The sequence below is a fragment of the Athene cunicularia genome (genome assembly GCF_003259725.1).
Source record: "Athene cunicularia isolate RWA chromosome 1 unlocalized genomic scaffold, athCun1 chr1_part2, whole genome shotgun sequence".
Lineage (NCBI taxonomy): Eukaryota > Metazoa > Chordata > Aves > Strigiformes > Strigidae > Athene > Athene cunicularia.
In genome coordinates this window covers 43,417,453-43,431,309 of record NW_020799092.1, presented here as the reverse complement: position 1 = coordinate 43,431,309, position 13,857 = coordinate 43,417,453, and the positions used below count along the sequence as shown (strand labels likewise).

The 13,857-nt window shown below is 38.2% G+C and overlaps 1 protein-coding gene across 3 annotated transcripts in view; it reads right to left on the bottom strand.

Annotated features, from left to right (window-relative positions):
- Positions 1 to 13,578, bottom strand: part of PTPRR (protein tyrosine phosphatase, receptor type R) — a 159,516-nt gene extending 145,938 nt beyond the window's left edge. The window contains exons 1-2 of one of the 3 annotated variants that reach the window (XM_026867832.1): positions 13,337 to 13,341; positions 12,846 to 12,855 (exon numbers count right to left, since the gene is read on the bottom strand). The gene's annotated coding sequence lies outside the window, so the exon portion shown is untranslated. Of the gene's footprint in view, positions 1 to 999; positions 1,040 to 12,845; positions 12,856 to 13,336; positions 13,342 to 13,479 lie in introns of those variants that run through there. The other 2 variants (XM_026867828.1, XM_026867829.1) reach the window with 2 other exon arrangements.
- Between the last annotated feature and the right edge of the window lie 279 nt (positions 13,579 to 13,857).

Here is a 13,857-nt window from a genome sequence, read left to right as displayed (position 1 = left end):
GAAAGAATATTTGTGGAATACAAGAATTCCCTTAAAATCTCACAATGCAATTTTTATAGTAAGAGCTTAACAACATTACAGGGAATCTATGAAGTACGTGAAGTGTATCACATTCTTAAACTCATTTTTAGAGGGCTTTTAAAAATGTTATTTATATTTTGAGTCAGGGTTACATTTCAAAAATTACGTGCAAGAGCAGAGGACATGCTGAATCAAGTCCAACTTTTGTATCAGTATCAACTCCAATAGGAAAACATATGCAGTCCACATATGCACATTCAGAAAAAATGTATTTAATCACTCATTAATACCAAAGTTAAGAATTGCTGTGATTATCTTTTATATATGGGGACTTGAGGAGAAAAGGCCAAGAACCAGATACAAAAACTTGACTTAAAAATAAGAAAGCTAAGAAAGGTAAAGTTCAGATGGCTGAGTCCATAATCATAATCCTGTATTCCTTGTTCAGCTGCTTAAATTAGTTATAGTCCCTTGTGCCAACTCTTGTTATGACACAACCTTCACTCAAGCATTGCTTGGCCAGTCAACGGAGTACTTGGCTCTCTGCAGAGGAGATACAGGTGTGTGGATTTAACCATACCTTGGTGTTGGACACAAAGACCTCTTTTAGATTTCATGGTTTTCATAAACTATGTATTACTGAAAAATAAGTTTTATTTTGATAGTCAAAATACTTCCTAATATTTCTTTATAAAAGGAATCAGAACTAAAGTTTTGATTTATTTTTTTAAATGGTTGAAATGCAGTGAATCTTCAGTGCCTTTATGAAGAACAGAACAGCTACAATGGTCCAGTTCAGTTCCCAATCTGGAAGACAGGCTGTCCCTCTGAGCAGAAAAATAGGCAAGGATCAGCTCCTTCATAGATTAAAAAGTAACTGAAGCTGCATTAGTCACCTCCTGGAAGAGCAGTCAAAGAAACCCACTGTGGTACAAAAGGGACTTTGTGTTCTAAGAGAAGCGGACCCAGAGCTCTCACTCTTATCAGCCTGGATTTTCTCCTTCAGAAGCTGTTGGAGTTAATGGCAACATTGAACTTGAGTGTTGATTTTGAGTAAAAAGAAATAGAAAGTCAATGTTTTTAATTCTCATAATGAGCTGTGAAGAACAGCTCAGAAGCAACATGTTTCAATTCAGGTTGAACACAAAATGATTTTGTTCTGTTCAGACTGATTCTTGCCTCCGATTTTTTTTTTCTTGCTTCTGTAAGCACATCAAAATAATCATTCATTTGCACAGCTCTACCCAGAACCCTTAGGAGATTTCAGTGTAGGTAATTACATTCTGTTGACCTAATTTCCTCATGAAATTTCAGTTAGGAAAATCAAGGACAATACCTTATCTGTGCTTTAGTATTGCAATGCATCATTGGGAAATGCATTCTCTGCCAAAAGTGGGTCCCTGTCAGTAGGCGGTGAAGCAATTCATAACATACATAAGCAGAAAATCAATAGGAAGAATACAGAATCCTTCAATTTTTACAGCACACTTAGAGATCCTTCTATTATAAAGTAGGATGCTAAACCTAAGGCTACTCTTTTACATGGTAAAAACAAACACTAACAAATTCCTAGATGACCACTGAGGTCACATGTGTATAGCTGTTGTCAGGTTTAAGCTGGGAAGATGACTGAGAACAGGAGAAAAGAAATTGCTGAGTATAGTCTTAAAGACAGCTGAATTTCAAAGCTTGTTAAGCTTGCTGGGATCTCATTAAGCTTTGTGGGGGTTGGCATTATTGATAAAATCCTGAGCAATGGTCTTATCTTGATATTTAGAGAGTTGTGTAAATGGTAAAATGAAAACAAGGAAACAGTGCTTCTCCTAGTCACCCACTTCTCACAATCACCCCCTTTGCTGGTTTTATTTTCATGTCTCCTTCACAGACAACCAGTACTCCAAAACTGATCATAGATAAAATACAACTATAGACATTTGTTTCCTGTGGTTCTTCTTTGCTTCCTTCATTCCTACTCCTTTGTTTCTGATGGAATTAAAACTATGATTGTCCTGAAATTCTTTATACTGCATTTCCTACCCATTTTAATATTTCAAATTCCCCTTTCAATTCATTTATTTTTACTGAAAGAAGCAGTAAAAAGTAAAATAATTAAGTACTAGCTCAAAATCTTCACTGGATAATATTAAAGTAAATCTCAAGTATGACTTCAGAGTTAATCCTGACTGAATCCAGAGTAACACAGAAAAACCTAAGAGTGACTTATTTTTGATAAAAAATAGTTAAAAGAATACCCCAAAAAGCTCACCTGCTCATGAATCTCAGTACTTTTTAACGGCGGTATCACCATTTCCCACTAAATCCCAGCAGGCTCACTTCCAGTAGAATGTTAAAATCACATCAGTAACACAGGTACAGCCCATTGCAGCAGATTCTCAAAATGGGCAACAATATATTTTGGTAATGGTGCACCACGTAGAAACGAAAAATTAAGAAGTCTATATACACAACCTAGTCTTTGCACTCACACAAATCTATTTTTTACCAGCTGACAGTGCAGAAGTTCAAATACGTTCCAAGAAAATTACTAGGCTGAATTTGGTTTTCTGAGAACTCCACATAGCCCCAGTAGCTCAAGTAGGTTACCTGCAGTTACAGTGCCCCATGTGAAAAACTTCATTGACCTTAGCAGATTGTGGATAAGGCCCCAACCATGATCAGACTTTGGCTCCCAGACTGCTATGGATGCCTCAGGTGACCCTAACAAGTGGGCCACCCTTCATACTACAAGGGAACCTAAAGCTTCCTCTTAATCTCATGAAGGGGGGAAATATTCCTTCTTGACCCCTCAGAATTTGGCTCTGAACACAAGCAGTAGGCATCAATGAGGCACTCAGAGAAGCAAGTCATTAGAAACACCAGTACTTTCACTACACATCACCTTTAAATATTGCTGGTCTCCAACCCTTAAGAGAGATAAGCCTGGAATTCCCCATATCAAGTTCTGTACCTATACAGAAAAAGCAAATGCTTCTTTGTGACCCCTGGGGAAACCATCAGAAACTATGAAGAACTGAAGTATGATAGCAAAAAAAAAAAAAAAAAAAAAAAGTGATTTTGGTGCTTTTTAAGCTTCAGATACTTCAACATACACAGAAATTAAGAAAATCGGGCTTAAGACAAGGCTCAAAAAATAGAATTCCTAGAGGTATCTCTTCCATAAGCCTAGCAAACTTGATCATAAAGTGAGTTTTGATATTTTGCTCACATAACCCTGTTTAAACTCTACTTCAGAATGTAGAGTTATTCATGACTGACTTGTAATACTCAGTGCTGGTATCATCCTTTAACTAAAATAATTTTATTCCTTATGCTAAAATTACCTATCCTCAAGTGTATTTACAAAAAAATTACAGTGTGTTCTGCCTTGGCATTGAGGAAAATGGATTAGATGTTCAGATTATGATTCTATCTTATTTCTTCTAATCAAAAAGATGCTGACTCTTCACCTATTTCTCAGCTAAGTATAGCTGGTTTTATGTCAATAGAAAATGTTATTTCATTATTTGTTCCAAAATGAACAATAATCAATGGTTACTTTCAAACTCACTTCAGAACTTCTCTTAGCATCAGATTTGTATCTACTTTTGCTCTTGGAAAAGAGTCTAGCCTTCCTTCATGTATATATCAGCCCACACAATAACCATTCACATTCCCTTTAGTAACAGATTCTGTACCGTGACTTTATGCTGTTATGATTTCTTGATTCTGTCTTCCAGTTCTGTCTGTATGATGTAGTGACTGGTCACCACTCCTTTTCTTAGGGTCTTCCCTAAGCTCCTGAATATCGCTACTTCTTCCGCTGTTCTCTACCTTCTGATTGACTTTTCCTTCTTCCTTGCAACTCCTCACATGCTGCTGCTGCTTTTCCTTAGATTTTTTTTTTTTTTTTTAAAGAGCAGCACCTGTCTTGACCTTACTGCCATGTTTCTCCATTGTAACCCCCTATTTAATTTAGCTTCTCCTGTACAACAGTATTCTCCTGCTTCAAAATCTCAGATTATCTTTAGTTGCATTTTCCAGTCCCTGGATCTTTGTTCCTAGACCCTCTACCAAGTGAAACGCTTCATATATTAAAGTGCAACAAGAAGCTCCAGGGTGATGTAAAATGCATACTTTCTAGATATTTTCAGTGCATCTGAACATCTTCTCTGCTTATACTAATTTCAGTATTTCCACCATTGCCACCACTTGCTGTCTTTGTCTTCTTCATTCTTCCTGAAAGGAAAGTTGGAAAAATCTCTGTGAAACTTCCTGTTCTTCTGGTTTCAACTGTTCTGCTTGCCGGTTCAAACTATGTGCTCACTTGATCTTCTCTAGTTATCTGCAGAAACATACAAGATAAAACAATTTCTGCCCTGAACTAAAAAGAAAAAAAATTCCAATCTACAGAAGAGTGATGGAGAACTGATCCAGTATAAGGGAAGAAGAAAATTTTGTTGTGATAATAGATGGGTAAATTGCAAGAATGCTAAATAGCACACACTGCTGAGCCTAACTTACACTACAAATTTGTATCACATATGCAGAAATGAAAGCCTACAATAAATAGAAATCCTATGTAAAAGATGTTGTGGGCACTTTTGACTGTCCCTGTTGGCCTCTACGTAACAGAGGAACCCCAGCCCAGGATTTTCCTAGACTGTCTTGACTCCCTGAACAGTCTCAGTTGACATTTTAAAGCAACCTGCCAGAAAATTGTTAGATTCTTAAATCCCAAATACCTTCTCTAAAATAGACAGATAAGCTTCACGACAGTCAAGAGCCATTAATAAGCCAGTAACAAAGTAGCACTGTTTTCTCTTTTCAAAACATAGAAATATCACAGCTTTACAGATTCTTTTATCTCACATCCTTTAGAGCCAGAACCTAGAACTTTATTTAACTGGAAAAGGAGAGTCCTGGTGGGACATAACATTCTTTTGTAAATCTGATAGGACCAAAATAATGGTGTCTTAAGACTTGATGTGTATCTAGAAAAACAATGTGAGGTCATCGTCTTAAATCTTATTATTTTTCTTAAACTGAACAAATTAGATTCATAATAAGTATGCTCCTGAACATTCCCATTTTCTGTAGTGAGAGGTATACTGTATATTTACTACTTGTAAGTAGTGCAGCCACCCCACATCCATAGAAAGAACTGCTGTGCTACACCTGATTAGTAAGTAAAATGCACAAGCGAATACATACACATAGTGCATGTTTTAAAACTCATACTTAATACTATAACCAGCACTATAATAATACTGAAGTCTCTTTATAGTTAGAGATATCTTGGTACATTACACATCCTGAGATTTTCATGCTAACAAGATGGAAATTGGAGAGAAAAAGACAGAAAATGTAGGGTCATTTCATAGGGAAAAAACATGATGAAATTTGACTGATTGGTTTCAAAGATAAATTTAACTCAAATGCAATTTGAGTTACAGTACTTAATACTGTTGCCAAATAACTTCGCACTTTCAGTAAAAAGACTTATTAAACTTTAATAATTAAATTTTGTGAGCTCCCCATGTTTTTTTTCTTTCTCTATAGCTCACCACTTTGAAATACTCTCTTTGTCCCATACAACCTTTCTTCACATCTCTTTTGCCAATTATCAGGCCTAGCATAAAGGACACAGCCAGCATAAAGATGAACCAATAACTAAACTGTATTTGATATAAAAGGGTCAGTACATGGGTGAGCACTGGGGTACAAACAAGTCAGTCAGATTATACATAATCAACATCAATCCCACTGACCCCAACAACACCACCACACAACCAACAATGGGTGGAATAAATGGTGAAATGCAGTTTCCCATAGAAGGGACAGGAGACAACTGAGTCAACAAGCCAAACACATCAGACCAAGGAAGTCACACACTGAATCTCCACACAGCCCACATTTACAAAAGCCAGACCTGACTGGAGCCCAGTCCCAGGGAGGCAGGAGGTCCTTCCCCAACAGGAAACTCTGCACAGGGCATCCACCTCACAGACAGACACTGCCCCTGCCTGCAAGTGGTCCCAGCTTTTATCCCCAAGTGGGACACCTGACCCTTGTTTACTTAATGGGGGACACCTGGGGCTCATTTACCCAATGGCTCTCCCTGCAAGGCTGCACCCTGGAGGGAAGCTTAAAGGTAAACTCACCTCCTCTTTGTGAAGGGCTGTGGGAATCACCCATATGTCAACCTTAATTTGGGGATTGGGGTTGAAACCCCAGCATTTTAACATCCTATAAACCAGCCTCAGATTTTGGACAGGCTTGGTCTTTACAATCTCTTTCACAGTGGTTCATCTCTACTTGAACAACTGCTCAGAGTCACTGTGAGCAGCAGGTCAATGTACTTATGCAGTCCATTGATCAATCCTCTCCAATAATGCCCATGTTCCTACAGCTAGGAGATTCATCGTTTGCCTCTTTTTAGTCCATTGAGATGGAAATGGATTCATACCCTGCAGAGCAGAATTTGCAGTTCTCTCTTCTCTATATAAGGGCCAAGTAGATGTTGGCCCAAAGGAAGGGGAAAAAAATAATCTTTCTTAGTATCTGTGCTAAAATGCTTAATATCATGCTAGCCATTTATGAGCATGGCTCTAAACTCTCTAATGACAAAGATACTAAGGGAAATGCTAACTACTTGCAATTTCTAGACGTAGCATAAACACTCCTATAGGTTTAAAAGTCTATTGCTTTATCCCTGTTTCCTCTATCTTAGCTGGGGAAAAAAAAAACAACCTGAAACATATCAAGAAAAGTCAACATATTTGGTGGGAAACAAAAATGTTTTAAATGATGTTGAAAGCATAAATAAAAACTATCTGGAGGCAATATGCCTTGCTTCTGCACCATCTAGTTAATAGTATGGCTTACTGTCAGCAAAGCAGTACATCAATCAAATCAAAATCTCATTAGGATAGGCTATGCAGTTTTAGCCAAACACAAACAATTGTTTAAGTTTAGCACAGTGGACCAAAAATTATTACCAATAAAATGCAGTTAAACAGTGGCTAAAATATGACTTCACCATTAGCTTGACAACAGAACACTTTCAAAAGGGCTTTTGTTAAGCAAACCTGAAAAGGAAAAAATATGAATTCACTTGCTGGTATGCTAGCACATGCATGAAGCAACACATTGCAAGATCTGGAACTGACAAAAGAATTGACTTGGGAAAAGACTTTCCCAGATATAACAGTCCTTGTAGCAGAGGGATTTGCAGGCTGTGACCGTTCCCCTCATTCAGAGAATAACGCGAAAACACAAAGCCTGATCAGACCCTTCCTTCACACCACAGCCTCCTCTTAAGACAAAACCTGTTAGAGCAGTACAAATTAAGCTATTTCCTACCCAAAGTAGGCTGCTAGACCTAATAATCTTTAATCAGGCATTCTCCTGCATAGCTTCCCATGGCCTCCTTCAGCTAGAAGAATTTCTGAGGCCAGTTACATTGAAAGTCTTGTTCATGAACAAAGATGAAGCACACCTTACACATTTAAGTAAAGCCAGGAGTTTATTGTTAACATAATGAAAACCTTAACAATCTAATTCAAGAAGCGTTTTTAGTCTAGATCTAATTTCTGCAGAAAAGCAAAGAATAATAATACAGAAAAAGTCACAATAATAGCAATAATACAATTTAAATTGTCTATCCCTTTCCCTGATGTTACACTCACCCCTCCACTGCTTCACTGGGTCCTAAGGTCAGTGGTTTCACACTCGTGTTGGCAATGGGAGGATGTTATGAGGAGCTGTCAGCATCTGGAGCCCTTTTCCAGGAGAAATATGATATTCATGCTGATGGATTATTCTTCCTCCTCTCTTCTTCCTTCCTCTTAGGGTTATATATATATTTGTTCGCTAACATGCATTTACACCTTTCTCTTTCCTCAACTGGTCCTGCAGCTCCAGATTACATCTGAATTTACAATAAATGGTGCCATGTACATATGTTAGATACTACTTCTTTGTTCTCTTTAACCCCTAAACCCAGTTTTCTCAAGCTCCAGGACTGCATTTTTACCTATTAATGAACTTTTTATAGCATGGGGATCTTCAGTGCCAAGTCTGTGCCCCATCTCTTATCATCCCATGCCGCCACTCCTCCATGCCACATCCTGTGACTCCACTCTCAGTGCCTCTGCTGTTTTACCAAGCCTGTGTTATTGCTACCTGTATAAACTAAAGTTGTACCACACAAAGATAACCAAGATTAAAACAGACATAGATGCTTGGTCAACTTGAGAAATTGATGTCAGAGCTAAACCAAGTAAAACAGGAAGCTCAAGGAAAATTTGAGCAGAGCAGACCTAAGAAGCCCCAGTCATGAGACCTTACAAACTCCGTACAAAGCTTACAGCTTTGTTATTAGCAATGGCAACACCATATTACAGGTCACAGCCCTTCACAGGAAGGGTTCTGCACTTTCCTAGCTAGCTCCAGTAATCAAAAGGCTAGGCCTTTTTGTAGCAGAGGAACAGTACCCATGCCATGCCGAAATTCAGAGAAAGCAACCTACACCAGAGGTAAGCAAGCACAGAACAGGACAACTGGAAAAATATTCTGATTTGCCCTTAAACAAAATGTTCAGAACTTTGACCAAAAGAAAAAAAAACAGACAAAATCAATTCATATAAAATATGCGTGTGTATGTATGTGTGCAGGTGTATATATAATTTGTTTTTCTGTGTGTGTTTCTGTCTGTGAGAGCAAGCAAGCGCATGCACGCATGTGTGAGAGAGCGCAGGAGTAGCCCCGAGAGAGGGAGGGGGATGGAGTACACACAAGAGAGGGAGGGGAAGAGATGATTGCAAGGAATTTTTTTCCTTTTCTAATAAGCAATCTGCTGAAAATAGAAACAACTGCAAATTCATTTTTGCTGAATTTGTCCTTTTCAGTAGGAAAAAAAAAAAATGCTCTGGCCAAAAATATGCACAGCTACAGTGAATCTGAATTAAGCACGAGTGGTATCTTTTTCTAAAAGACACTTTGCATCTCATTTTACGGGCCTGTTGCCTGATATGTCAATATTGAAACTGTATACCACAGACCACTGATTTCACTAGGTCTACTCATGTGAATTAAGAGATGAGCCATTGGTCCCAAAGGCACTTAAGTATTCTGCCATACTTATGCCCTGGCACTAATGTACCGTATAGTCTCACATCAGACTTCTTTTTCCAGAAGGTGTGAGAAAGTAAAGCATCAGTTTGCTAATTTTGAGATTACTGTCATTTTCCAAATGAAGGTTGTGGCTGAACTCTGCTCTGCATAGCATGGATGTAAATATATAGTATTTCCATGAAATATATAGTATCTTCACATAAATCAGTAGCTGGTATGAAGGGAAGTCAAGTTCAGTCTAAAAGTTTCGGCTGGTTTTTTTTGCAGTAGTACTGCTCTAGGAAATCACACTGAGGATTTCTGCGTAGATTTTATTAAGCTTCTCCAAGTATTTATTCCAAACCAATGCCGAATATCCTACAGAACAATGGCTGTGCTTTATGAAGGAAAAGTCCTACCACTCCTTCTTGTCCCCCACATCAAGCCTCACAACATCCCCGTGGAGGGGACCACTACCAGATGTGGCCACCCACTGTTACCTCATTAGCCGCCTTCTAGAGAGACACACTCCCCCAAGAGCCCAATTCATGGTTTTCAGCAAGTCTCCTGCTGGACTCTCTAGAGAAGCTGAAACCAGCCCTCGCTGTCTAAGATGTTTCAATCTTCTCATAATGTAACAAATGAAATTAGGCAGGGATTCCAAGATCACAAACCTCAGTAATTTCCTAATGGATATACTGAACATAAACCTCTTGCAGAAGATGATGTCTTTCAAAATTATGAATAGCAAGAATTTCCACATGTAAAAACATTACAAGAGTCTCTTTTCCAACTAAATACTTCCTCAAAAATCTGAAGTCAGATAGCAAATTACAAAACTATTTCTCCCCAACAGAACCTTTAAAGAGACAGATGACTACCCTCTGATTATCCATGAGTCTACTAATAAAAGGCACAAATGTCTATTCTAGTAAAAACACCCACTCATGGCCAGTAATATGTTTTCTAATGTCAGTTATAAGTACCAGCTTCACTTAGATTGTTAGTGTAATGAAGCAGAATGCTAATACATTTTTGAAATCAATAGCTCCTTCACATTCCCTCTAAACGTATTTAGAAGCTAGCATTATTCACCCATTAGTATGAGGTTACTGAAATGGATATGACTGCAAATGCTTTTTGTGCAGATCTCACCTCAACCCTAGAAGCACAGTCCCCAGATTTTCTTATTTTTGTGACAGAGCTTGTGCATTTTATAGAAAATAGGCCCCCCAACACTTAAGTACAAATGACAGTGCACTCAAGTCATTTCCAACCATGAAAATACCATACAGTGTATGTTTGACCAGGAAAGCTGAAATACTGGTTTCTGCTTAGCAGAATTTATCACTCTGTGGACTTTGGTAATGATTGAGAAGCAGTCTAGTGTATTTATAATGTATGTTTCTACACCTAGTGAATTCTAACTAAAGGAGTGTTAGTTTGTGGTCAAAGAAATTTCAGTTTTAATATAAAGAATCCTTATAACAGCATTGCCCCAAGAAGACAAAATACCACTTTGAATTTTACCCCATTCAGCTGCTGGGCTTGGGAAATGAATCCATCAGGAGGTCCAGAAAAGGATCTACATGCCTCCTCTCTGAAAAGGGTAGTAGGGAAGTAGGGAAGTCCTGACCTAAGGTTGTCGATGTGTCTCTTCACTGATGAAGATAATGAAAAAATGATATAATAGAAGCCCTTACCAAGCTAGTGTAAGGCCTTTGCTCAACAAACCATGCCTTAGATGACCTGACCAAACCTTCAGAGAGTTGTTAACTCTTTGCTTTTCCAGCACCAGGGTTTGTTCACCTTAAAAGCAAATTCTGCAAAAATGCTCTCTTAAAGAGAGATTTTTAGCATAATGCAGGTGGTGGGTTGATATGGTGATTGTTAACTGAGTACATTTTTTTCTAGTCTAGTTGATTTTCTTAGCCTATGGATATTTAACTCATGATATATTTTAATTTTGTTCACAAAATTTGTTAAAAAAGAAAATGAGGTGAAATAGTTAATTAGTTGAGTAATCTGGATGACTCAAATGGCTCCCTAATTACAAGTTAGTCTAATGCATCCCTTTGTGTTTTTGCTACCAGCTGCCATTCTTTTACAAGGAAACAATGCTTTCTAGTCATCTTGGGAGACATTAGTTTTTTATTGCAAGAACATGTATTAGATCATACCTACTAAAAAAGACTATAACCTGTACTGTCATGCACTCTCTCATGCAATGCCTAATGTAATTTGAAGGTTCGTGCTGACCTGTAATCAGTCACTACAGATTTAGGTCTTCATCCAACAGCAAGCTCTGTATAGGTTGATTGCCTCACCTGCTGTACTCAGCAGACAGGCCTAATTCTGTTTTCAGAGACACATGCACAAGTGTCTTTGATTTCAGCAAGCAATATAAGGGTATACCAACAGCACAATTGGATTTAATTTTTTTGTTTACACAGCTGTCATGCTTTATTGGAATCAGTATCTAAATCAACTTAGTAAAATGGTACCTTTTTAAGCACATGAAAATTCCTCATCACATTTTTGACACAAATATTTTCCATTTTTTGTATGGATCCATATGTGGGTACTATAACATAACAAGAGTAGAATTGTCTTTCCATAGGAAACCAGATGTGCTATATGACATGCATTAACTTTCCATTATAAAGCACTATTTAAACATGTTAGAGAATTAATTCTTTTTGCTGTAGCATTAGATCAAGTAAATACAGACATATTTTCTCTAAAATCTATTATCACCAAATGATATCGAGGGAGATTTGGTTAACGTCTCCTGACAGTGTTTTTAGTATTCCCTAGAAACATGCCTCTTGTAAATTCAGCTTTGGAACAAAAAGGCCAAGCAGTTTCCATCATATTTCAAAAAAATTGACATTTGGGATATAATTTGTGACCTAGCACTAGTGGCAATGCATTTCATGATTCCACATGAACCAAAGCTGCAAAATCAACACCAATAATTCATACATAGAAGATGTCCATCATGGTAGCCTGTGTAAGACCAAATTTTCTACTTACATCAGATGAAACGAGAAATCTTAGCAGTTTAAACTTGCTATGTTATTTCACTGTTGTAACATCTTCAGTGACTTCCAACAAGATCAAGCTGTATGCATCCCTGCCTTAGAGGAAGCAAAGCACAGCTCTTGCATTCAATGGGAGCTGTGCCCAATATGCCAAGGTTGAATTCAGCTCCTGGGTATCCTTTCCACTGACTCCTCTGAAGCATTTTTCCAAGATTGTCCAGGGAACAAAGTAACACCATATAAATGTCTATTTTCCTCTCTTCTCATGATTAGAGACATTTTCATAATAAAGGCCAAGTTTTGTTTGCAAGCATTCCCACTAACTTAATGAAACAAGTAAAACTGAGTAAGGAAGTTAATTATTTACTTGCAGGATATAAATCCAGCTTCCACTAATACGATAGAAAAATGAAGCAGATCAAAACTAATGCAAAGTCCACTATTAGCAGAGGATACATTGAGATTAGAAGGCACGTTATGTCAAATAGAGGCCGTACACTAATTTTGTACATATGGTCATTTTAATACATGTTCTAGAAGAACAATCTAAAAGCAGCTTAAAGCTTTTATTAAAATGGATCATGAAATGCTCCCTATTTTTCAGTCAATAATCTCTTGCACATATGAATATAAGACATATTCAGGAAAGAGTTTCCTGAGATTTTTGAGGTGTAGCCTAATATTCCAGGACAACAGTGTACCAATAACTGAGGCAAACCACTTCTGACAACAGCAAACAAAAGAATGCAGTGCCCACTTTCCTGATGTATCTGTATCAACAACCATTTTTATAACACAGCTTATTTGTGGGGGACAAACATGTTCAAACACTGCTTTCACATAAGAGACATGAAGTCCAATTATTACTTTTAATGATTCTGCAGGAAGACAATGCAAATTAGTTGCACCTTAAAAATCTCTCCTAAAAACAACGTTCCCAGGAGCAGAAGAATCAGTACCTGTGCATTTAATTGTTGTTCTTAATTAGACTTCAGTGAGGTTAAAAGCAGGGTGCAACAGCCATTTACTACTTCAGAAGTAGCCGTGCCTACCATAAACGATAAAACAAAGAAACTCTTTATGAATTGAGAACTTAATGCAATTATAGGTACCCCAGATTATTTCCATCCTAAGAGTATATATGCTTAAATCTGCACAGGAGACAGAGAGACTACGAAAAATAAGCAGCTTTTCATGACTTAAAAGAAGCCTGAGATTTATGCTAGAAGTATAAGCTATGACCATCATAACGAAACTGGCAGTGGAACTTCATGTACGTACTAGGGCGCTCATCACTCACCACATTTCTGAATGAGGCACACGTTTTGCTAGCAAAGCAGAGAGAGGATTTATTATCACCGCTACAGCTGAAACGCCTGCTGTCGCAGCTGAAATTCCCCTTTCCAAAAATCCTGCTGCCACGAGCAAATACAAGTAGCGACGCTTTCCCCCCAGCAATGAAAAAGAACAAACAAACAAACAAACAAAAAAAAAACCAAAAAAGGAGAAGAAGAAGGAATGAAGAGGCACGATTATCTCTGGCTGCCCCGCGGGGCGCGTAGCGCGGGGCTCTCCCGCCGCGGCCGCCCGCTGTCCGCGGTGCTGAACGGCGCTGGCGCTGCCCAGCCCGGGGCTGGCGGCCGCCCTTACCGCGCGCGCGCGCCAAGCCCCTGTCTCT